This window comes from Toxorhynchites rutilus, chromosome 3 (assembly GCF_029784135.1).
Source record: "Toxorhynchites rutilus septentrionalis strain SRP chromosome 3, ASM2978413v1, whole genome shotgun sequence".
NCBI classification, from domain to species: domain Eukaryota; kingdom Metazoa; phylum Arthropoda; class Insecta; order Diptera; family Culicidae; genus Toxorhynchites; species Toxorhynchites rutilus.
In genome coordinates this window covers 92,661,893-92,686,953 of record NC_073746.1, presented here as the reverse complement: position 1 = coordinate 92,686,953, position 25,061 = coordinate 92,661,893, and the positions used below count along the sequence as shown (strand labels likewise).

Here is a 25,061-nt window from a genome sequence, read left to right as displayed (position 1 = left end):
CCAATCAAATTTTCGAAAATTAAGCAGGGAATGATGTAGCACGGTACTGATTTCGACTTTTGGAAGCCCCTCGTTTCGTTATTTTGAATTTCAGATCCAACACAATCTCTCCGGTGTGGATCTGGGATTCTCTCTTCTTTCTATGTATTGGATGTTTGGCAACGCGAGTGCCGCTCCCGATTTTAGATTTGAGCAACTAGCCAAAATGGGTGCTGGATGTGACGGGGCGGCTGTTTTAGCCAAGACACCCACCTACCAACACTCCGAAAGACTCATGCTTTCCTTTTTTTTTCTATTTTTTCATTTGGATATTTCCCCCAAATGGCAGAGTCTTTCGGCGGGGTTTTCTTGTTCTTCAAATTTCAAAACCCGGCGAGCGCTTCGACTTGAACTCTGCTCGGGAGGTTAAAGGGTATCGCCCGCGAATGCTTGAATGCGCGACCAATGAAAGCGCAGGGGAATTTCGGTATGAATACAAAATAGTTAACATCGTTAACTATTACGTAATTCCGGTTCCAATGAATGTCTCGCTGATCTGAGGATCTTGAGATATGCTTGCCATTCCGACTTCGAAAGTGAAAAAGGCAGGAGCGGATTAGTTTGTTCTGGTGTCGCGAGTTGAAATCCGAAGGTAGATTTTGGTGAAAGGCTACATGTGCTAGTCAGTATGATAAAGTTTCATTTTGTGATTTTTTTTATTTTCATATTTAGAATAGTGATTAAATTTAGTCCAGTAGTTGTTTTCCGTGAATTTAACTCTCCGCTTGTGTCCCCATTGAGCGGAACTGAAGGTAAGCTTCGGCATGTGACATGTGGCTAGCATTAATTTTAATTGTGGCCTGTGTGTGGTGTTCTTTTGACTGTCGTGTGTAGGAAAAAGCCGCTTCTGACCCACGATCGGAGATTGGATTTCCGCCACCTTGTCCGTCAATTCTAGTGGCCGCGCGGAGCGCAAACCATCACTCGCGCATCCAGGGAAGGCGCATCACGACACATCTACGAGTCGAACGCGCACTCAACGCCTACGGACTTACCATTCATCGCCTGGCGTGGAACGGCGATAAGGTAGATTCTCCACGTAAAACCTAGGTAGTGTGAGTAGAAAACTATTTTTACCCTAAAATAACATGCGCATGTAGGGTTAAAAGAACCAAAGAATAAAACCACACACAACTAACAACGCCACACAACAATGCCACATGCAATCGAAGCGTAGAGATTTACCGACGGCGCGCTTATGCTGATCGCTATTAATAAAGGGTTACACAAGATGCGAAATTAGGCTTTGTAGAATAATCGCTGGACTTGAATCAATGGGTCCGATGTTCGAATCCCGTAATAGTTAAATAAAATTGTTCATGTAGTTATTATTTTTCGTTAATTGGAAGTTTCGAAGTAAATGTTGTAAATATAATTAAAACTTGTGGGATAATATGTTGAGTTAGCTGAATAAATGTTGTGTGATAACCAATAATTAGATGTAGACGGAAGTTTTGTGCATTTACTGGCTAGCGGTGTAGCCTAAAAACCCGAATAAATTTCAGATAGGTCACGAGCCCAGGGTTGGGGCTCCTCTTCTGTTGTGGACAACTTTTCAACCCCCGCACCTCGTCCTCTGAAACTTCAAGGTGGGTGGGTTTGGCATCATTGCGTAGGTCCAATGATGAGAATTTTGGCATAAACGGTGTTCATTGGAAACAACCGTATTGCCTCTGTTGCCTGAATTGTGGAACGCGGACAAACGGTGTCGCGGGTCCTTCTTAGCGCAGAAGAGTCGCGGAAATAACCGGGTTTGTGAGAAAAAGGACAAACCCGCCCTCAGTGGGTGTCTCATTGCCGGGCAAGGATAAAACACGGCGGTCGGTCTCCCTCGCGGGAGTGGCGCTTAAGCCGACCGCTTATCTGCGCAAAATCCCCGGTCGCGACGAACTCGCGCGCTTCCCCGGCGTCGCGGGTTACAATATTTACCCGAACGCGACAAATGTCCGAATTGACATTTACCCGAATGCAACATTTACCGGAATGTAACAAAAACTCGAATGCGACATTTAGCCAAATGGAATGTTACCCTGAAGAAGGAAAAATTCCGACCAAACAGATTATGAGTTTGGTCGAATCTCTCGTTACGAAGTCACGAAGTAAAATGAGAAATTGTAATGAGGAAATTTGAAAAAAATCTTGAAGACTTCACTGTGTCGTTTTTAGATATTAGTGAAGGCATAATTGACATGCCGTTTTTTTTTCCTTTCCGTATTGCTCTCTAAGGCCAAGAGATCATTCAGAAATGAGCATGGGTTCTGGAATATTCCGAAAATTAAGCAGGTAACCTTAACATACAAATTTAAATGAAAATGTAAAATGAATAGATAAAAAAATTGTACTTCCGTATTTACCACCGCAGTGCAGTATTTATCATGAATTGATTATTTCGTGATGAAATTTATTCTAAGATCAATGTAATGGGGGCGGTCCCCACTCAAGTATTCCGCGGCGGCCTTTCGCAAGCGAACCTGTGTTCCACCGATTGCCTGGTTTGTTTGAAACATACACCCAAAAAATTTTTTAGCATCCATGGCACAATCCCAAATGTAATTAAAAAAAGAAAAAGATATCTGCTCCCGTACATACAAACCTTTTTTAAGTTTTTAAAACAACTCATTATTTGCTCATTTGACCCTGCAACACACAAAAAAGCATTATTTGCGCCAAAGATGACATGTTTTCAGCCAACGCTAGTTTGGGTGTAGGAGACGATCCTTTAGTCAGCTACCATACCTTTACCTGGTAAATTTCATTGCGAAAACAGAAATTCAATTTTAAGTAAACGGGCTGCGTCTTCCATATGAACTGACAAACTTCATATTTTTTATTTCTTTACTTATTTTGAAAAGGATTTTATTCATCGCCACTATTTCTCAAATTGCACTACCCACGAGCATACTTTTTTAATGGAAATGAACACTGATCAGAAATGAATATACAAATACTTCCTAATACAGCCATTCCATGGCAAACCGATTTTTGATCCACGGAACCGATTGAGATGATTGATATATTAAATTGAAGCCAATGAGCCTTTTATTAAAAAATATTGAACTATCAAAAAAATGGATTTTATTTTCGTGATTATTGATTGAGTCGTTTTTTTAAAAATTATATCTCAAAAATGAAAACAGGCTTTCGACTAGAGGGCGCTATATTTTTTTATATTTTTACTTGAAAGCTGAGGATTTTTACATAACATATCTCGATATCAGAAATGATTATTTTTTCGTTTTTGAGATATAATTTTTAACCACCGGAAATCTGAAAAATCATTTTTCCCCTTTTATCTAAAAATTACTCATTGCTTGAGCTTGAGCTTGGGTAGACTGTACAATTCGTAGTTGCTCTCCGTGATTGACCTGAACCAACCAAATTGCACAAAGAACACACAGAATGACGCGTTGGGACTAGCAAATCATTCTCGTTGTGAAATTTTCGGTGATTCGAGCTTTGAATAGTCAATTACGACGCCGGCCACGTCCTTACAGTCACCAGGGGAAGGGAAGGAATGTTAGTATGATATTCGCCGCCCGAAGGCCAGAAGGGTCGCCTCTATAGCGTGGTTCCCTAGCGTTTATCATGGAGGGGATAGTTGTTAGAGGGAAAAGGTATGAATCAGGATTCACTGTGGTAAGTGATGTGATTATGTAAACGCGAACTATCAACTACTAGACGAAACGAAGTCTCGTATTACAACACGCGACAGAAATTATCTCTTGGTATCCTGAGAAGGAAAGCTTGTGAAATTAATCGTACCGGCTATGTATTCAATAATCTATCGCACGTACTCTCCATCAAAATTAAATCGCGACGGCGGAGAGTTGACTGTGGGAAACCTGAAAAGGTAACCTTGAGAACTCCTCTAAAATAAATCGATGCGGCGATATATTCCGTCATTCATGGCCCTTACGCTTTATAGAACTCCAATCGCAGCGGCGGAGAGTTATCTTTGGGAAACCTGAGAAGGTAACCGAAAAAACCCCTCCAAAATCAATTAGACTAATAATTAAAAAACAAAGCACCTGTTCACAATCGAGAATACACTGCCTGCAGAACATTCGAATTGACGTCACTGGCTTCGTTCCTAAATTTATGTATCAATGCAAATTAGCATAGTTATTTACAGACACTATAAGTACAACAAATTTTCTAAATAAACACAGTGAAACCGTCCATATATGGTGAATATTCAAAGTGTATTTTTTTAAAAATTTATTACTAATATGAGATTGTTAATCTAATGAAACCAGTATGCGTCTGTGATCATAATTATTAAAAAAAACCGTCACCCATCAGTTCTAGATGAATCAAATCTCGCAAACGACCAACGGTAAAACATCTATAACCCTTTCCTATGCAACGCATTTTGTATTTTCCATTTTTCGAATTTACATCCACAGCTACACTATCTGAAGGACGTTCGTATATGCGATGATAAACTAGCACATTTCACAAAGGATAGTACCTCACAAATGTTTACACTAGACAAATAATAATGGAGATTTAAAACCGCACCTAACACGAGAATCCGTGCGTTCTATCCGAAGCCTTTCTCAACCCATCATCGGCCATCCGTTCGATATTAATATAGAAAATATCCAAAAATTACTCATTGCAAAAATTAATACCATTTGAACTACTAAACTGATCTAGATGATCGACATATTAAATTGGAGCCAACAAGCTAACCTTCTAATTATCTAAACCGCAAATATCACACTTGCGGGAAGATTGGATTCTAGTCGCATAAGTCTAGTCTAGTCACATAGGAATAATCAATTGGCAAAATAATAACTCAAAACTAAAAATTAGCACATCTCTGATATTCGGATACATTATGTAAAAAAAAACCTTTGTGAAAAAAGTTTTCCACAAAAAATTATAAAAAATATAACGCTATCTATCTTACACCGAGAAAACTATGAAAACTAACTCAATCAATAATTACAATAAAATAATTACAAAAGATTTTTCACAAAAGCTTCAATTTGATATATCGATCATCTAAATCGGTTCAGTAGTTCAAAAGTTATGAACTTTTGAAAAAAGTCATTTTTTTGGAAAAAGTGGGAAAATTGATTTTTCGGACCATCCTAGAATGGAAATGGGTTGGCAAAATTTGTTAGAATGTCTTTCGGGTGAGTGGGTTTCGGGTAAATGTGACACAATCCCAAAAAACCTTTTTTTTCTCTTTTTTCAAAAAACTTCATTTTAAAAAAAGTCATAACTTTAAAACTACTAGACCGATTCAGATGACTGACATGTCAAATTAAAGCCAATTAGCTGATATATTTTTTCTAAACAAATACAATAATTGCCAAAAATTTGAATTTTGTTTTCGTTATTATTGATTGTATTTGTATTTATGGCTTTCATGGTTTCGGGACCAAGGGCGCTATGTTTTTTCATATTTTTTGACGTAGAACTACGTCTTTCATTAAGGGTGCCAAATCAGAAAACAGGTCACGTTTTTATGGAATAATGTTAACGTTAATAACTATTTTTACCGCAAACGGATTTTAGCGATTTACATGCCAAACGAATCGGAAATTCCCTAAGATTTGTTTGATATATTATACATTACAATCACATGATGTGTAAATAGTAAAAATTTATGAAAACTATAAGCGTTTCCATTTTCCTATACATTTGTTCTGTCCATGTGTGTGCTTTCCCGAACAGAGCTGACAATTACGAGCAACTTATGGACGAGCAACGAAGGAGAAATCGTAAGACCTAAAGTCTCCGTGAACAAAGGAAAAGAAGAAGAACGAAGAGGAATATTTGCCTAGAGTATAAACAGTGGATCTCGCTGAGGCAAACTTTCATTCTTCGTGAGGACACCGACTGAACAACATCGTTGCTTGGCGAGCTGGACGGTGAGGAGTGAAGGAGTAATACGAGGAAAAAGTAAAGTTTTCCAAGGGCCTTTTCGAAGGTTAGAGACGAGTGATCTAAAGAAGTTTGAAGTCTCACATGTATTAGTTTCGGATTGAGTTGTGAACGCGACCAAATTACTGACTCGCTGATGTATCTAGCATTGCAATAATTGCATCAAACTGACGCCATTGCATTAAGGTTCTGAGCTACACAATTGTGTCGGGAATCATCAAGCTAGGCTATCGTCAGCTCATCAAGAAAATAAATGTTTTGGAATTGTGTCTGTGATTTGGTTTCGCATGACGGTAGCAAAACTCTCTCCACAAACGGCTAAGCTGATCTAGACCGGCAATATTAACAAAAAGGGCTTCTGTTGAGAAGAGCGCAATTGTGCATATTTAATTGCTTCAAGCCATCGATATGTGGATATTTGTGTGTGCACGTGCGTGCGTTTTAACGTATTGCGCTGTTGCGATTGAACATGTCGATCCGAACGTGTCGACAAGGAGCGGACATAGCGGGAGGGAAACATTTGCGTTAGGGTATTAGTAATGAATCTCTGCTGAGGCAAATATTCAGCCTTTTTCCAAGCAGTTGACATTGTTTGTTTTCGGTCATCATAAAGGCTTCGTTGGTGCCTTTGACGTTGCATCAATGCATTGAACTGAGGCTATGGTAAAGCAGGTGTTAAGGTTGTGTACCAAAAAATTATTTGGGAATACCAAGTTATTCAATAAGTTATAATAAGTTAGAAATTTATTTGGATTCGCATGCCAGTTGCAAAACTCCCTTCAACTAGGATTGCATTTGCGCTAATCTTGATCATAATGAAGCACTGCTACTCTTTTCGAGGTTGTTGAGATTAACAGGAAGTCAGGAAGTTTATTTAGTCACCAAGAAAGTAAATGCCGTTCTAGAATTTTGTATGTGATCTGGTTTTGCTTGCCAGTAGCGAAACTTTCTCCACTAAGGATGATAAGTGCGCTTATCTCGAGCATGTATTGTTCTGCGAGGACAAGAATGAATCATCAAACAAAAATCAAATGGTTCTACAAGAAAACAAATTTTCAGGGCGACCAAAGTGGTAGAATGGTTATTTCTAAAATTTCGTAGTATTATAAAATAATATTCGCAGTTCTAAACAAGTGACTTGAATCAAACTACAGCGTAGTTCTACGTCAACAATGCGGTCGTATGTTGGACACAACCTCCTATAATTTTTTTTCTTGAAAGCTGAGGTTTTTTTACATAACATATCTAATAATCAGAGAGGTGTTTTTTGACGTAAAACTACGTCTTACATTAAGAGTGCCAAATCAGAAAACAGGTCACGTTTTAATGAAATAAAGTTAACGTTGATAACTATTTTTGCTGTGAACGGATTTTAACGATTTACATACCAATCGAATCGGAAATTTTCTAAGATTTGTTTGATAAGCTATACACTACAATCCCATAGTCTGTATATGGTTTTTAAATTAATGAAAATTGAAAGCATTCCCATTTCCCCATACATTTGTTCTGACCATCTGTGTGTTTTCCCAAACAGAGCTGTCAATAACGGGCTACTCATGCAGATACTGGTATAGAAACAACGAAGGAAGATAGCGAAAAGAGAATATTTGCGAAGTAAACTCCACCCTTGCACAGTAAGTTAGCTGTCGCTAGCGTATATATATTGCACTCCACCGAAGAAAATTCTCAGAATCTTTCTGTGTCCGAAACAACAAAGGTCGCTCGAGCTGGGAACGCTAGCGAATATTGCATATGAAGTGTGTTTCGATGTTTCAAATTTATCGCTGCAACTGTTTGCATCTGTTCGACGCGTGTTTGATGCTTGTTGAATGGCGATGCACGGAAGATGTCTCTCGTTAAATGCTCAGTGCAATGCGTGCATTGATATAAAGAAACAAATTGTGGCATATGACCAATTAGTGTATTGTTCTCACAAAGGCAAGAAAGAATCGTTGCTTCTTGAAATAATTCTACAAAACCACGAAAGCCATTAAAACATTTCAGGGTCCTCGGAACTTTTTATTAAAGAGTTATTATTGTTAACTTCAGTTTATTCGAAAATAATATCCGGAATGATAAACCAACAAATTAAAAAAAAAAAAAAGATTGCGTAGTCCTTCGTCCTAAGCGGTCGTGTTTCGAATACATACAACCCCTCGAATTTTTTTTCGTTTTTGTGCTATGATTTTTAAAATTTAACATGTCTGCAGTCTTCTTGCAATATTTCTTTGCGACTAGACTAGATATATGCAACTCGAATTCAGTTTTTTGCAAGTTTGATATTTTTTTTCAATAGAGACTAGCTAATCTAAATCTGTTCAGTAGTTCAAAAGTAATATTTTTCAAGGCATTTTTGGAAAAAAGGAAAAAAATATTATTCCGACCATCGGTTAATTTTGAAAAATCATAACTCAAAAACGAAAAATAATGCCTCTCTTATTTATGGATATAATATGCAAAAAACACAGCTTTCAAAAAAGATATAGCGCCTTGAACCTTAATAGAAACTATAAAAAACAAATACAATCAATAATAACGAAAACAAAAACCAAAATTTCTACAACTGCAGAAAAAACCAGCTAATTTATGTTAATTTGATAACATCAGACAGTAGACCCATATTCTTTTATTTTTTCAATTTCCATTTTAGGGTGATCCGAAAAATCAACTTTTTTCACGGTTTCGCGTGGAATGGCTGTACCCTATACATATATTTTTCCAACACTCTTTTCGAATGGGTATCAAACGAAAGGGCTTGACTAGTAGACACAGTAGATCATAAAATATACATATCCAAGATGATCGAAGTCACAAAATCTCTTTTTTTGATACAACTCCCGTATATGGGCATCAAATGGAAGATCTTTTGATTATTAGGTCTTGATTTCAGTACATACCTTTATTAATGTTGCAATTATAATTATGCGTTCTTCTTCTTCTTCTTTTACTTTTAAATGGCACTAACGTTCCTAGAAGAACTTCGCCGTCTCAACGTAGTATTACTTGCGTCATTTTGATTAGTACTTAGATGAGCTGCTTCTTCTTCTTATATGGCACTAACGTTCCTAGAGGAACTCCGCCGTCTCAACGTAGTATTACTTGCGTCATTTTCATTAGTACTTAGTTGAGATTTCTATGCCAAATAACATGCCTTGAATGCATTCTGAGTGGCAAGCTCTAGAATACGCGTGACCACAGTGCAAGTCAGAGGAAATTTCTTTGAAGAAAAATTTCCCCGACCAGAACGGGAATCGAACCCGAACCCCCGGCATGTTAGGTTTGACGCTAACCACTCGGCCACGGGAGCACACTTAGATGAGCTTTCTATGCCAAATAACATGCCTTGAATGCATTCTGAGTGGCAAGCTCTAGAATATGCGTGACCACAGTGCAAGTCGGAGAAAATTTCTTTGACGAAAAGTTCGCCCGACCAGAACGGGAACCCCCGAACCCTCGGCATGTTAGGTGTGACGCTAATCACTCAGCTACGGGAGCACTAATATATAATTATGCGTATTCCATAATATTAAAAAAATTTGGCATGCCCCAGAAATGGCTGATTTCATATTTTCTCAAAAAATAGAGTTATTGGAATATATGTATCAAATGATTGGACTTTATTTGAAGAACACACTACATTATTAACAATATAAATCCCAAAAGATCATCGTCACAAAATGGTCGACTATGTATTTTTGCTATCTCCTTCGGTATCGGTATAAAATGATTCGTGAACTTCGCCACATAAAAATTTGATTTAGGCAAAAGTAAATTAATATTATTATTAAAATTAGTTCAACTGTGTTGTGACAAACCTTACTTAATATAAATTTTGAAAAAATATTTGAACTGTGAAATTTATCGCTCGAGAGAAAAGCAACCATTTTCAAGCAGTAACAAACACTTATACCACAAATCAAATAACAAATTTCATTCAATCATTTCGGCGAACAACTGGAGCCAGGAGAAAGTTTTTGACTAATGTGCCGATTCCCATCAATTTATGTATTTACAATATTCCTTTATGATAATAAGAGGCAATAAAAATATGTTGTGGAAAAGTCATTCAACCGCGCAATCCGTCGATTGTGGAGGGATGGAAATGGGGCGATTTTCTGTTTATGAATTTTCCACCGACAAACGGAAATTGACAGAGTGAGCTCGAAGAAGAGAAAAAAAGTGGAACAAAAAAAAATAATCGACTGCTTCTCTAAACTCTCTGTTGCATGCAAACGAGTTGTTCGATTTATATGTGTACACATTTCACGGAATAAATCATAAACAACAAAGCCGGAAAGTATCAACCTTCGGCGGCAGTGGTGAAATAGATAGAGGTAACTGTTCCTGGTTTGCTTCATTCGATTGAACATAAACTGCAAATAATTAATTCATTCAACGGGATGACATAATTCAATGAAAATTACAGTTGTTTAATCCCTATAAATATCAGAATACTTTTCCCCACAACTTCTGACCTCCCGCCCACTATCTTATCTCGAACTATCATGAATCCACTAGTCTAACATTTTTAACAATAATGATGATGGCAAAACAAGAGTTCAACTGCAACGCGCGAAATGAACACCAGGAGGGATAGACAGGAGGGCAGTGAAATACCCGAGCGAAGCCAAAAACGACCCTTTCGCCATACAGTTGCAGCCAGAGAAAGAAAAAAGAAGCACAACTGAAACGTTATTTATTAGACCATTACATTTCATATTCACATATTCCAGCTAAAAAATATAACGTCCCGTCCGATGTTTCGCGTCCCGAGCTGAGAACATTTCGCGGGTTCACCAAGTGTGTGGAATGCATCCGTGATCCTTCAGAAGGGACCCTCCCGCCAGAGGAAGAGAGAGGGCACCGGGGGCAAACGAGCGCACGTTAGGGCACAATATATGCACACAGTGTTCAAATGTAAATCACAAAATAGTATAAATCATAGCATAAGTTTTGAAATTATAAAACTTAAAACGTCATTCCGCTGTTTTCCTCCGGACTGAAGCAATGCGAATGTGTGAGTGGTTTATGGCTGCATGACTGCTTCGGGTCCGTGGTGGACTGTGGGGTGGTCCGCGGTTCCCTGCGAGTTCCCCCACAGAAACTGGGACGTTTCGTGGTGCTTTATAGCATAGGTGTTTATCCGTTATTAGCTCGGCATTGCGAGCAGAGATGCCAGGTCTACGGGAACATCCGTGAATTTGTGGTGCTGACAGGCAATGATTTCAGTAAGATTTTGATCGAAAGAATTTGGTCAAACTTCAGACGGGAATGTAAATATAGCTAAAGAAACTGGCTGGGTAAGGTCAAAAGTTATCAACGATGAAACACGAAACACGGGAAAAAATATGCACACTCACGTTGAGAACCCGACATGGTCAGGAGAAAAGATAGCAACATTCCTAGAATTTCCAAAATCGACTGTAAATACCGTACTCAAACGTTACCGGAAGACACTTACGGTGGATCGGGCGAAACCAATCAGGCGTAGAGCTGGAACATATGACCGGAATCGAGGTGATTCGAGCAATCCACAACTATCCTGGGCTCTCCTTGCGGAATTTGGCGAAAAATTTCGCGGCGAGCCACAGTACAACATGTCGTAACATGTCAGCAAACATCCCAACAGAATGCTGGAACAAAACTTGGTCGCTTAAACCCTTGCAAGGAAGCTATACATGCAAATGTCTACCAAAGACAAAGGATGCATTTTGATGTACGACAAATAGCCGGTAACCTTTAATTTTACCTTGCCAAGCGTAAACGGGGTGTGTGTTGCAGGTAGCTTAAAATTTGTTTACGCCGATATATTTGCCCGTAAGTTGATGATTTGGTAAGGTTTCCATCACTGGGGCAACAATGAATGGAAAAGTTCACAGGGAGGAGTGTCTTCAGTACAAATTTTGTATATCTATACAAAAAAAGTTGTGTATCTATATGCCAATCCGATATAGTGATTCCAGATTTTCGTGAAAATGATAGTTTTGTTTTCTACCCGTTTTTTTGTTTTTCATTAGGGTGCCCATTTCCATTTCTGCCGTAATCTCGCAAAGTGACGCAAGCGCCAACATTGACATTTTGCGTGTTTTGTTATATATCGATAAAGAATACCAAATCCTTCCAACAACTGTGAAAATTTACAGAAAAGTGGAAAAATGACCCCGTAAAAGCTTAAAAACGGAGTGGCGCATTTCCACCATTTCCACTGTGATAGGGCGCAAGCGCCATTTTCCCTATGTTGTGACGCAATTTGATAGTGATGCGATGTGATTTTTTGATCTGTTCTGATAGAGTACGATGAACGAGCAGCAAATTTCACATAACAACATCTTCCGCAATGAACGTTTAGCATAATAAAAGTCACATGCCTTCGTTCTTGTAAAAAAACACTTTTCCGAGAAGCTTGTCATGCCAAATATTTTAATCAAAAGTAGTCCATTCCCATATAATGTTACTTTTATAATAGCAATTTTGTTTCAGAATTACAAATCATGTACTAAGTAGCTCACAAAACCATGTACTTTAAATTCATAAAATCAAACTCATCTTAAAGTAAAGGATATCCTTGATTGAAGTGTTTTGCTGTTCTCACATATAGCTCATAAAGATTAGAACTAAATAGCTCAAACTCATCAATTTAATTGTTGATTACAAGGATTCTCTAATATGTAGGGTCTTTTTTCTTCAGGCATCAACGGAAAAAGCTTCTTGCGAATGTTTACTTTCCTCGCCTGTTCAATTCCTCTATCGGATAAATTGAAGCTGAGTGTTGATTGAAGGGTAAATGTCGAATTTGGTGAAAAGCTGCACTCTACTCAATGCTCCAAACGAAACGAAACGCATCTTGTAACAAAACTCAAAACATCCTCGTGTAAACTGTATCTGATTTACTTTGGATAATTTCGGACGGCATTATATTATTTAACACGGATGGTTTCAATTGCATTTTGAATTCGAAAAAATCGGTGCTGTCCATAATTATTACAATCGGGTTCTCAGCTACGTTAACCTGTTCGACGCATGCTACAAAGTTGGGAAAATGTGTGAATTTTTCTTCCTGATGCTTCGCAAAACGGCAGAATGTTGGAGAAAATAATTGGAAACAGATTCTTACATACTTTGATGGATGAACGCCAATTGGTTGTGGAAACAGCGATTCAAATTTGCTGTTTCCACAACAAACTGGCGTTGGTGGCATAGCTTAAATAAAACTGCATTTTTTCAAAAATCAAGCCGATGGCAATGTTTTTCCATCAACAATACACATTTAGTACAGATCAGATTTTCGTAATGTACGCGTATGCTTATTATACATGCAATTTTACAAAAAGTCTCGAATTGAAAATTCTTACCTCTGGCGCTTGCGTCACTTTGCGAGATTACGGCAGATTTGAGGGTGGTCCAAAAATCAATTTTTTCTCCTTTTTTCCAAAAATAACTTTTTTCAACTTTTTTGCACTTGTAAAACATCGGATTTTGTGTTCATAATTATAGATTATATTAGTTTTTTATAGTTAACCGATGGTCAGAAAAATCAATTTTTTCTCGCAATGTTTTTCTTCAAAAATTCATAATTTTTTAAACCATTGCACAATGGTCCAGGAGGTGCATTAAAATGGAAATTAGTATCTAGAGCTCGACAGTTATTCTCTAGACAAAATCTGTCTTCGACAAAGTTGTTGCATGTGATAGAGCGCTAATTTTGATGTTGTCAAAAATAGGGTGACCAACATTTACGATGAAATAAAAATTCTAACTTTCTTATCTTGATAGATAGACGTAACATAGTTCTACAATGTTATAGCCCCAGTTATTCAAGAAAACTTTTTAGAACATTTTTTTTCTATCTCTTGAAATAACCGATATAGCGCTTTTTTCTAAGTTGTGTTAGCGTCACTATAGAAAAAACGGCTATTTGCTTTAACTTTTATATTGCAAATTTTACATGCAAATTGTCTTGAAAAGACTTTTAGTGCTTACTAAGACAAACATTTTGTGATGCAGAACTTGTCAATATCGTAACTTTGATATTATTGATATTTCTTCCCAAAAAATACGCTCTCTTCATTCGCTTGTCATTCATTCCGGGGCAAACATGAAAAATGTTCGTTAACGGTATTTGAAAGAGCATACTTGACTATACATAATGTGGAATTTTCAAAACTATGTTATTTTTTGTATTTGAGTAAACTAAAATTAAATCATGAGTTTTTGGGTGAAAAAGCCTCAATTCCGTCAATGAACATTTTTTATGTTTAACGCAACTTAGAAAAAAGCGCTATATTGGCTATTTCAAGAGATAGAAAAAAAAACTTTGTTCTACAAATATGCTTAAAATAACTGAGGCTAAACATTGTCGAACCATATCTATCTCTATTTATAGAACTAAGAAAGTTAGATTTTTATTTCATCGAAAATTTTGGTAACCCTTATTTTGACATCATCAAAATGAGCGCTTTATCATACAACTTTATTTATTTATTTATTTATTTATTTTATTTATACTTCAGTAACATAAGACTTGCTGTCTTTTTTGGTTACAAACGAAAGAATAAGTATACATGAAGTGCGCCACGAATTATTTAGACAAAAAAAAACTAGTACAAAAATAACAAACTAATACAAAAAATTACAAACTGGAAAATTTCGCAACTTCACAAATACAACTTTGTCGAAGATAGTTTTTGTTTAGAGATCTCGACAGTTAGTTCTAGATCCAAAATTCCACTTAAATGCACTTCCTGGACCATTGTGCATTGGATTCAAATAATCGACATATCAAATTGAAACCAATAATGATAGTTATCTTTCGGAAAATGTCACACCTGGAAACAATGTTTGTTTTCGTAATTATTGATTGTATTAATTTGTTATAGTTTACATGGTTAAAGATAGAGGGCGCTGTATTTTTGAATATTTTTTCTTAAAAGCTTTTTTTTCATTTAGAGTAATTCCCCGCCAAATCGGACAAAAAACAGTTTTTTTTTTTTTGAAACTTGGTACTTATGATAAAAGCTACCCAAAATCACAATTTTCATTATAATATGACCAATTCAAATTACGACTGATTTTTGAAAAGGGCGTATTCGAAATCATTTATATTTCCTTCAAAAAATCTTAGCCATCCAGATCGTAACTAAAATCCAGATGTCTGACTTAAATACGATGTGGTTGTAAAGTTGTTGGAAAACTAAATTGCTATTTGGGAAAAATAACATTTAAAATACATTGTTGAAAAATCTTGCTCAAAAATTGAATCTGATATTTAATACGTTTTTTATCTCAAAACATCCACCCTTCGATATTTTTAGTAGATAGCTCTCCTAATTTAACGAAGTTTGATGTATAGTGGTGCTCTGTTGGTCTCACCAAAAAGGAGATATGAATTCTTGAAAATTTATTAAATTTCAATACTGTGTGAAACCGTAACCATTTAAGAAATGTTATATTAAAAATAGAATCTGTGGACGCGCACTATGCGCGGATTCGGACAAGTTGTAGAAAAACTGTCAATCGTTTTAACTGAATAAATTTCTTTTCTATTTCCGAGCGTTTTATTTCGCGGACTCTGCGGAGTGCAACCGAACTCGTATATTAACTTATTTCGACTGGCTTGAGAAGCGACCGGCACAACGAAATACTGCGTACGAAGATAATGTCAGAGAAAAGATTACAGAATTATCTGAGAATCTCTGATTCTGTGACCACGATAGCGCGATCATTATAATGCGACCGAAAGAGACGGATTTATTTGCATAATTTGTGGGTCGCATGTTGGTACTCTAAATCGGAATCTAAGAATTTTATCTCTCGCTCCATCAATCTGCATTCGATTCAACATGAAAAACTATACATCTCTGCATCAGGTTTATATGCCAAAAACGAAATTATACATCACGAATACAGGGGGACTCGATTACAGTTTCGGATTTGTTTAAAAAAAAAATCAAGTCTAGTCGAAAAAAAAAGTTAAATCCTTTTTTATGCATATATTTTTCGTTTATTGAATATAAAAGAAGAATTTAATTTTGGATTCATCCCCTTAAATTCATAAAATACCTTTCCCATATAAAAAATCAGAATTCATTCAGGAGGTGATAGAGGATGTTATTTGATGAAAAAAAGTCATTCTACGCGTATGTTCGCATTCCAACATTGACAGAGTTATAGAACTTTTTGTTTGTTTCGAACTCTGTTGTCTCAAACTGGCTCTACATTAAAAAGTAAGCTACAGAAGACGATTATGTTGCTTTCATTTGAAAGATGAAAAAAATTAGTACGCGATACAGTCGTGAAACATGTAAATTAGTTGATTTAAATAACATTTCAGAAGTGAAAAACTTTAAAGTTAGTAATTTTTAATGTGTGTTTATTAATTTTGTCCTAAAAATTCAGATTGAACCTGATTGTTTCTATCAATTAAATTAAAGCTTTTAAATGGCTCTACAATTTGTTCTTTGACACCCAACTTCGATCTATCTTAATTTCGCTGCAATATCAATATGTACCATTCCTGGTGAAAATTCAAGCAAAATCATCATAAATCCCGATTTTTATGCCACTGTACATATAAAAGCCACCTTAACGTTGAAAGGAAACATTTTTACTTGAAATAAGTCATATTTGAAAAACGAAAAAAAATGTTTTTTTCAAACTGTATATAATCGAGTCCAAAATTGTATAGAATCGAATCACACACAATCGAATCTGTATATAATTGAGTCCGACCTGTATATAAATTATTTAAGTGAAAATATCAATTGTGGGTGGGACGAAGTTCACCGGCTCAGCTGGTTTCTAATAAATATTTTGTTTTTATTTCTAGTTGTTTTTGTTCTCCAATATTTTTTTTATTTTCTTAAAACCTGATCATGTATTCTTTAAAGGCCCCCAAACCTTATCACCAGCGCCATGAAAAATATCGTATAGCCTAACCTATTTTTTTTAAATTGCTTTATTTTCTAATTCGGAAGCCAATACAATATTCTCCATAGTGCTGGTGAGAAGGTTTGAGGCCACTTTTTATTAATACAAAAAAATAACATAAAATCATAGTTTTTAGGAAAATAAAATAAAAAATATTATTTTTATAAATATATAAAAAAAAATCTAAATTTGGAAATCTAAAAAAAATTGTACCGTGCAACACTTCTTAAATTCTGAAAAAACAAGCATACATGATCAAACTCGATTATATACAGTCTAGGATTTTTTTAATGTATATTATCGAATCCTGTATATAATCAAGTAAATTTTTTTTCTCTTTATTCATTTTTTATGCACATATTTTTCGTTTTTTGAATATAAAAGAAGAATTTAATTTTTGATTCATCATCTTTCTCACATGAAAAAAAAAATTATCCAGAATCTCTCAGGAAGTGATAGAAGATCATATATTCAATAGTTTGTAAAATTTTTGGCGAAAAATTTCAAAACTTGATCTAAATAATTTTTGAAGTAGGACTACGTCTTTCATTAAGGGTGCCAAATCAGAAAACATGTCACGTTTTTATGAAATAAAGTATTATTTTTGCAGCGAACGGATTTCTCTACGATTTGTTTGATATGCTATACATTACAATCCCATAGTCTGGAAATGGTTTAATTTGATGAAAATTTAAAGCATTTTCCATTTTCCCATTCATTTGCTCTGTCCATTTGTGTGCTTCCCTAACCGTGCTGTCAATAACGAGCAACTTATGCAGCCGCGAGAATAGAAACAACGAAAGGGATAAACGAAAAGAGATTATTAGCGACTTAAACTCTACCCCTGCACAGTAAGTACGGTGTCTCTAGCGTATAAATATTGCATATCATCGAGGAAAATTTTCACTTCCCGCTTGGTGATCAACGAAGCAACATCGTTACCGGCGAGTATCGATCGAGAATGAACAGTCTTTCTTCCGCGATTCACGGAAGATGGCTATATGTGGGGTACCACTACATGAAGCTCAACGCTTGATACTTGAAAATACTGCTATTTTTGTTGGTGTCATGGGTTTCCAAAGATATATTAAGGTGGCTAAGGAATGTGTGCAATGTGCAATGAATACTCAGTGCAATGCGTGCATTGACATGAAGAAAGAATTTGACCACTTGGTGTATTGTTCTCGCAAAGGCAAGAGAGAATCGCTACTTCTGGAACGGCTTTTACAAAGCCAAGGGTTAATGATTTAGCCTTTTCAGGCTTTTCAGGTTACTAATCTGAGAAAGAGTGATTTACGAAATTCCTTTGCACTTATGAATAATATTCGAAATGATAAACATGTAAATTGAAAAAATAATAAATTTTTTTATTATTTCCCTTGTGTAATATGCACAAAAATGTATAAACATTTACTGATATCTTTACCTATGGTAATATTAATGATAATTCTAGCGTTTGAGGACACCAAATCTGATTTAATCCACCTCAATGTGTAGTCGTGCCTTTCTCATATTCCGATTTAAAGTTTGATAGGCATGGCATTCGAAGACCGTCCGGGTTATCCTAATGTGGCCATAAACCCTTGAAATGGTCACCAATGAGCTAGTATAGACAAACCATGGAGTTCACTATGTCGCATGATGGAATTTGGTACTAGTCATAAAGTGGTCACTTCCCTCAGAAACCTTGTTCAGAACATATCCGGGTTACGTCAATGAAGTTTTGAAAAATCACGAAGTTTGATACTGATAAATGACGGGTTTTGTGTTGTTTTGGGTTCTGTAATTTGAGGCCACTGAACTTGTTCCCGCCGTACTTCCAGAACCCATTGATGGATTTTGATAAAAATTTAAAGGGTTCCCAAATGGAAACAAAATGGGGTTTCAAATGAAACTTGTCGCGTCCAATTCGGTTCAGCCGGTTTCGAGAAGATTGAGCCGCAGAATTGGTTGTCTGGTTAAGAAAAAAAGTTGTCTTTTATGGGGCTTTTCTGTAAAATTTGTCTTCCCCGGTTAATAGTAGTTGTAAATATCTGATTACCATTCCAACTCGTAAAGATTCAGCTGAGTGTGAATTAATCTGTTTTGCGTTTTGTTATTATCGTTTTGATCTGTTCAAAATATGTGTGTCTACCATGTTTAAAAAAATGTTATGCAATTTAATAAGCTATTCGAAGCTATTGAGAATGGTGTGAAATAAACGAAAAAGTACGTTTTTCACTATAGATCCTATGTTAAAACCACATAGGGGTTCAAAAAACCGCCAAAACTTCTTATTTAATATCCTATACAATATTTGCCATATAGCTGGTGATTTGGTTTGGGGGCACTTTTTACCCCCTTACCCGGCCAGACCCTTTCCACAAAAAAATTTAATGTAACTTTTTATTCGTGGTTTTGCAAAATCATAAAAAAAACCTCCGTAGAAATAACATTACGGATTTACACGAAAACAATCTGGCATCTCTGGATTTGATCTTTTTTTCGCCGCAGAGAATCAATGAAATCATGAATCCTAGCGAAAGCTCCTTCAAGAGGTACGGTTGGAAGGCAAAATATGGCAAATATGTCTTACGAATTACAGTTGATGCAACATTCGTTTAATGAACCAAACGTCACACTAATTAACCTTCCATATGCATGGGATTCGCTCTGTGGCCGGTACTGACAGAATCAACCAAAAGTAAACTACCTCCACCCACACCGGGCCGCGCCACGCATCTGACCATGTTTTGAAGTGTCAGCACATGAGCCCCCGGTTCTGAAATGGTCATATTTACGCAACTTTTTATTGAAATTTATTTGTGTACTTTAGATTTATTCCATATTTGGAAGCTTTTCTATTTGCAGCAGCTGCTACACTGGCACTGGCACATTTTGGTGTTTTTCAAGTTGCTTAGTTTTATAGAACTGCTGCTGCTGTTGCATTAGGAGTGAACGAGCGGCGGGTGTAGATCCAGGGGAGAAGTACGCTTCCTTCCAGCCCAGCAGCAACATGGTGGAGGAAAAGTCACACGGTAGAGTGCGCCGTTTCAAATGAACCCGCCGCTCATGTGGACATAAATCTGAATGAGTAAAGTTGCGGGCCACGGGCGCCATGAATGAGTTAATATACATGAAATGGGCAGAAGCATGTTTTGAGTAATAGCATTCACATGTGCACGGTTTAGCGTGGCACGGATGTATTTCTCGTGAATTGTTCTTCCGGTCTGTCGTATTTCTGCAGGTTTTTTCTCCGTTCTCTCGACTTATGAACCTATATCTCCACAGTGAATTTTATCGATCGCTCGTTAAAATCACTGACCAATCATCCCGCACGCTTCCATTGCCACTGGTCTCGGCGACCTCCCCGCGACGGGTATGAAAATAGGTTTTTATTTGGATTATCCATCCATCATCGGATCAATCAATCCCCGTTGCTCACGGCATCGAGTCTTCGATTCCTGGGAGCCATCAATCGAGCGTCGCTTCTTCCCTCCACCACCCACGCCACGCGTTTCACGCTCACGCACCGAAACACACACACACACATTATAAAATTGAGCTATGAATCAGTCAATCAATCATGTTTTATTTCGTGCCGGGAAAGAATTTATGACTGCTCTTTCTGCAAATATAAATATACCTAACGAGAGCGGTAACGTGAGTCCATCATTGGACTCACATACGCACATGATGAACACCGTATAGATATACCAAGCTGGCAGGCAATATTCCCCCCGGGTTGTCGGTGACCCTCCGCTGTACCGGTCGAGGTGGAATGATGGGCACCAGTAGAGTCACACTTCCACGTCAATCCGGGTGTCACGCCGACGACGAGAGAGGTGCCCAGAGTCGTACTCTAGGAATGCTTCGCAATTTTTATTGCTCTTATCATGAATTAAATTTCATTTTGCTAACAAATAATATGTAACAAATGCGTGACTTCCATAGTAGAATTGTTCATTCTGGTTCAAAAACACTATAAACTATTTTCATGCAAAGTTTACGATCCCCTTGCAAAAAAGATGGTGTAAACGCGTCGCTAATCCTTCAGATAGTTTTTAATTCGCTTAACTTAAAGTTATAGAACTTTACACCGAATGGAATCTGCTCCAAAATGCTCTTCAAGCAATTGTTGTAAATATTAGAAACGGGCCCAGAAAGCTAGTTGCCATGTTCAATAGGCTTTGTATTTGCGAACGATCAAAATTTGGGTCTGAGCTCTGACATTATTGCTGATCTGGACATCCTGGATTAGCAATTCGAGCGGTATTTCCCTGGAAATTCTACTTTAGCAAGCAATCCGTACTCTTCCTCAATGAATGCGAAATGTCTTATCTACATAAAAAAAATGAATTAATATTTCGACATGAAAAATGCTTGCTCGGTTCGTGATTCGTTCGGTGGAGCAAAAACGAAGGCTTCGTTGTTTCGTGAACTTCAAAGATGTGAATTTGGCAATAGCATTGGCAGACGTTACCTTGTATTAGAAAAATGTTATCTCAAATTCAGTTGCATCGAATTTAATTTTGCCGCATATTATAATGTTTTGAAATCAAATGAAAACAAGCATTTGAGCAAAACGATTTTCGTTTACCTTAGCGTAATCTTCATATATAAAAGAAGTATTTTCCCACGTACGTGTAAAATATCATCACAGGAAAATGGCTGATTAGATCTGCGTCGTTTATATATCGTTGAGTTTGTTTTCACTCAAATTAGAACAATAAAATACTTTGGAAAATATTTAAGATCTATATAAGGTTGAAATTCGGGGTAAGTAGAAACGGAAATCATGATTTTTACTACGAATGATGGATTGACGTTATAAAAATATGTATAGTAAACATTATCTTTCAACCCACCTTATGGTAGCCATTACCAGAATATCTATACTCTAACATGAAAGCGTCCAAAACAGTATTCTTGATATTATTGTTTCGTATAATTATTTCTAGTATGTAGTGTCCATTTTGTGTGTATTAGACTACTCCCCCACGTCTCACGTGTACCAAAACCCTTTTTTCCAAATGTTTATATGTAATTCCTTCAATTTAGTGTTACATAAATCAGTTGTAGATAGTTCGAGAACAAAACCGCACATTTAACTCTTGATAGTTACGCGTTTCAACTTACCCCGCTCTACGGACATGTTGAAACAATGCATGTGAAAACTGAGTATTTTAAAAAATGATATTTATCAAAACATCCACTGGGAAACCTTTTATTTTTTTGACGTAGGACGTCTTTCGGGAACACATTGGGGTACAAATTGAAAATCGAAAATCGAGCATCGTGAAAATTGTCCAATTTCAAACACTTATTGCTCAGTCATTTCATGATGGATTGATGAAATTTTTGTGTCAATCGATTTCGGCACTCCATATTTTTTTTTTTATATTGAAGAAAATAATATATGTCATGAAACTAACTATCGAACAATTGAAAAATCTCAACCCCTATCCTAACGGAAATACCAACTTCTGATTGGTCGAAATTGACGACACATGCGGCGAGTCCCTAACAGTGACATCAAAACCAAGCTGCCTGGCGGAAATCGGCATTGCAAATACATGAAAGTAGGTGGAGCTTTTGTTCCTACCGAAATGTATTCCCTAACAGAGACATCAAAACCAATCTTCCTGGAGGATAACGACATTGCGAACACAGGGGGAACTTTTGTTCCTACCGAGATGTGTTCCCTAACAGAGACATCAAAACCAAGGTGCCCAGGGGAACTCGACATTGCAGATATATGTAAGTCGGGGGCATTTTTAGATTGCAAGTGAGGTGAGTGATACGATTAATTCTAGCAAACAAAATTTAAATTTGGAATTTTAATATTGGTTGCTTTGTAAAATTTCATATCAATGACTGATCGTGTATTGTGAAAAATTTAGCACAAGTGTAAGTGTAAAATTGTATATGGTAGCAGTTGAGTTGAAAAAGATATAGAAACAATTTATTTCAATTTTCATAAATGAAAATCAAGGTGTGTTCCCGTTCGAGGATGGGTCGTTTGGTTTAAGCTGTCTGTTTTGTTGGTGTTATTTTCACCCAAGGAAAGTTTATACGGCAAGAAAAATTGGAAAAGTGAAGAAATATTACAAAAAGTGATGTCTCATATGCTCTACATATAGTATTAGGTGCTGTTAGTCCAGATAAAATTCGCATTGGATTGAATAAACAGTCAGAAAGTAATAGTTATAAAAGAAAATTATCTTTCCCATTTCAAATGTGTTTTCTCTATATTAAAGTAACATGTTTTCACTGATGAAAAAAATCGTAAATTGAGTTCGGTATTGGTAATTATCTTATATTACATTGGTGAGTTTTTTTTTCTTCATTTCATCCATACATAACATAGAAAGCATCTCGTCTAGGATAACAGAGGGTGGTTTTCATCAAATCTCGTTCCCCTCTTATCTCTTATCTGATACGCACCATCCAACGACTGTTTACCATCTTTCTGTGATTCTTCAAACATATCCACAATCAACAGATAGCCTAACGAAATCCTACGTCAACTATGCGGTTGTGGCTCGTACACAACTCTCCCCTTACTTTTTTTTCAAAATTCGTCTGTTATACCTTGTATATCCTGCAGGCAGATTTAAATTTAGTGGTTTAATGATTTTTTAAGATAACTTTCAAGTTGAACTTCGAAAAAAACGTTTTGACTTGCCCCGGTGTACATTATATAAAAATGGATTTCTTTCTGTCTGTCTGTCTGATTCTTATGGATTCGGAAACTACTGAACCGATCGACATGAAAATTGGTGTGTAGGGATTATTGGGGCCGGGGAAGTTTTTCATGATAGTTTGAGACCCTTCCTCACTCTCTTGGGTGGTGGTGGCTGCCATACAAATGGAACACAAATTTCTACATTACTCGAGAAATAATCAAGCAAATGAAACCAAATTAGGTATATGGAGGTTTTAGGACGCAATAAAAGTTTTCACGGTGGTTAGATACTCCTCCCCCCTCTCTTAGGGGAGGCTGCCATACAAATTAAACACCAAATTTTTGCATTACTCGAGAATTAATCGAGCAAACGAAACCCAATTGGGTATATGGAGGTTTTAGGGCGCAATAAATGTGTTCACGTAGGTTAGACACTTCATCTTCAGGAGGGGGGCTGCCATACAATTGAAACATGAATTTATGCATTACTCGAGAACTAATCAAGTAAATGAAATGATATTTGGCATGTAGAGGTTATAGGGTGCAATAAATGATTCTTTGGTGGTTGGATACTCGTCCCCCCTCTCTAAGGGGGGTGAGGGGTCCCATAAATTTCTGCATAACTCGAGAACTAATCAAGCAAACGAAACCAAATGGGATGTGGAGGTTTTAGGATGCAATAAATGTTTCTATGGTGGGAGGAGTCTGTCTTTATTCTATCATGTTTTCTGTATCAAACATTTATTCCATGTAACGGAGAAACATGTTATTTGCAAGTGGTTGAAAAATCTTGAACGAGGATTGTGTCTGGAAATAATCTGATATTATAATCGTGAGTATTGGTAGAAGTACTAGGAATTTTATAGTAAAAGGTAAATTCAACGGGGTCGATTAGAAGATCAATCAACGAACAGTTCTGCGATTGGACTCATGAACTTGCGCTTAGTAAGCAAACGTTTGAAGGTATTGATAACAAAAAACAAATTTTGGGCGAGACGAAGTTTGCCGGGTCAGCTAGTGATCTATATATATGAAAATGGATTTCTGTCTGTCTGTCTGAATCTTATGGACTCAGAAATTACTGAACCGATCGACATGAAAACTGGTATGTAAGGTTTTTTGGAGCCGGGGAAGGTTCTTATGATAGGTCGACAAATGAAACACAAATTTCTGTATAACCGTAAAACTAATCAGACAAATAGAGCCAAATTTGGCATGTGAAGGTTTGAGAGGGCTCGAAACGTTTCTATGCCCCTTTTTGAGGGACGGCTGCCATACAAATGAAGCATAATTTTCGGCATAAATCGAGAACTAATCAAGCGAATGGAGCCAAATGTGAGGGGTTTTAAGGTACGAGGTGTAAATTTGACAGAATGTAGATTGAGTTGAACTGCTTGCAGGATTCTGCTCGACAAAACAAATAGTGTGTTTGTGCAGCATAGCAATTTCGCAGTAGTAACTTGACCGGTGTTGTACAAGCCACTGTTGGAACTCCAATATTGAGCAAAAATGAAACATTTCTTTAAAA

At 36.7% G+C, this 25,061-nt stretch overlaps 1 long non-coding RNA gene across 1 annotated transcript; it reads left to right on the top strand.

The window, feature by feature from the left end:
* Positions 1-414: 414 nt before the first annotated feature.
* Positions 415-1,579, top strand: LOC129776614 (uncharacterized). The gene is made up of 3 exons (XR_008743127.1): positions 415-631; positions 712-791; positions 874-1,579. It is a non-coding gene; the product is annotated as an uncharacterized LOC129776614 (long non-coding RNA).
* The last annotated feature ends 23,482 nt before the right edge of the window (positions 1,580-25,061 follow it).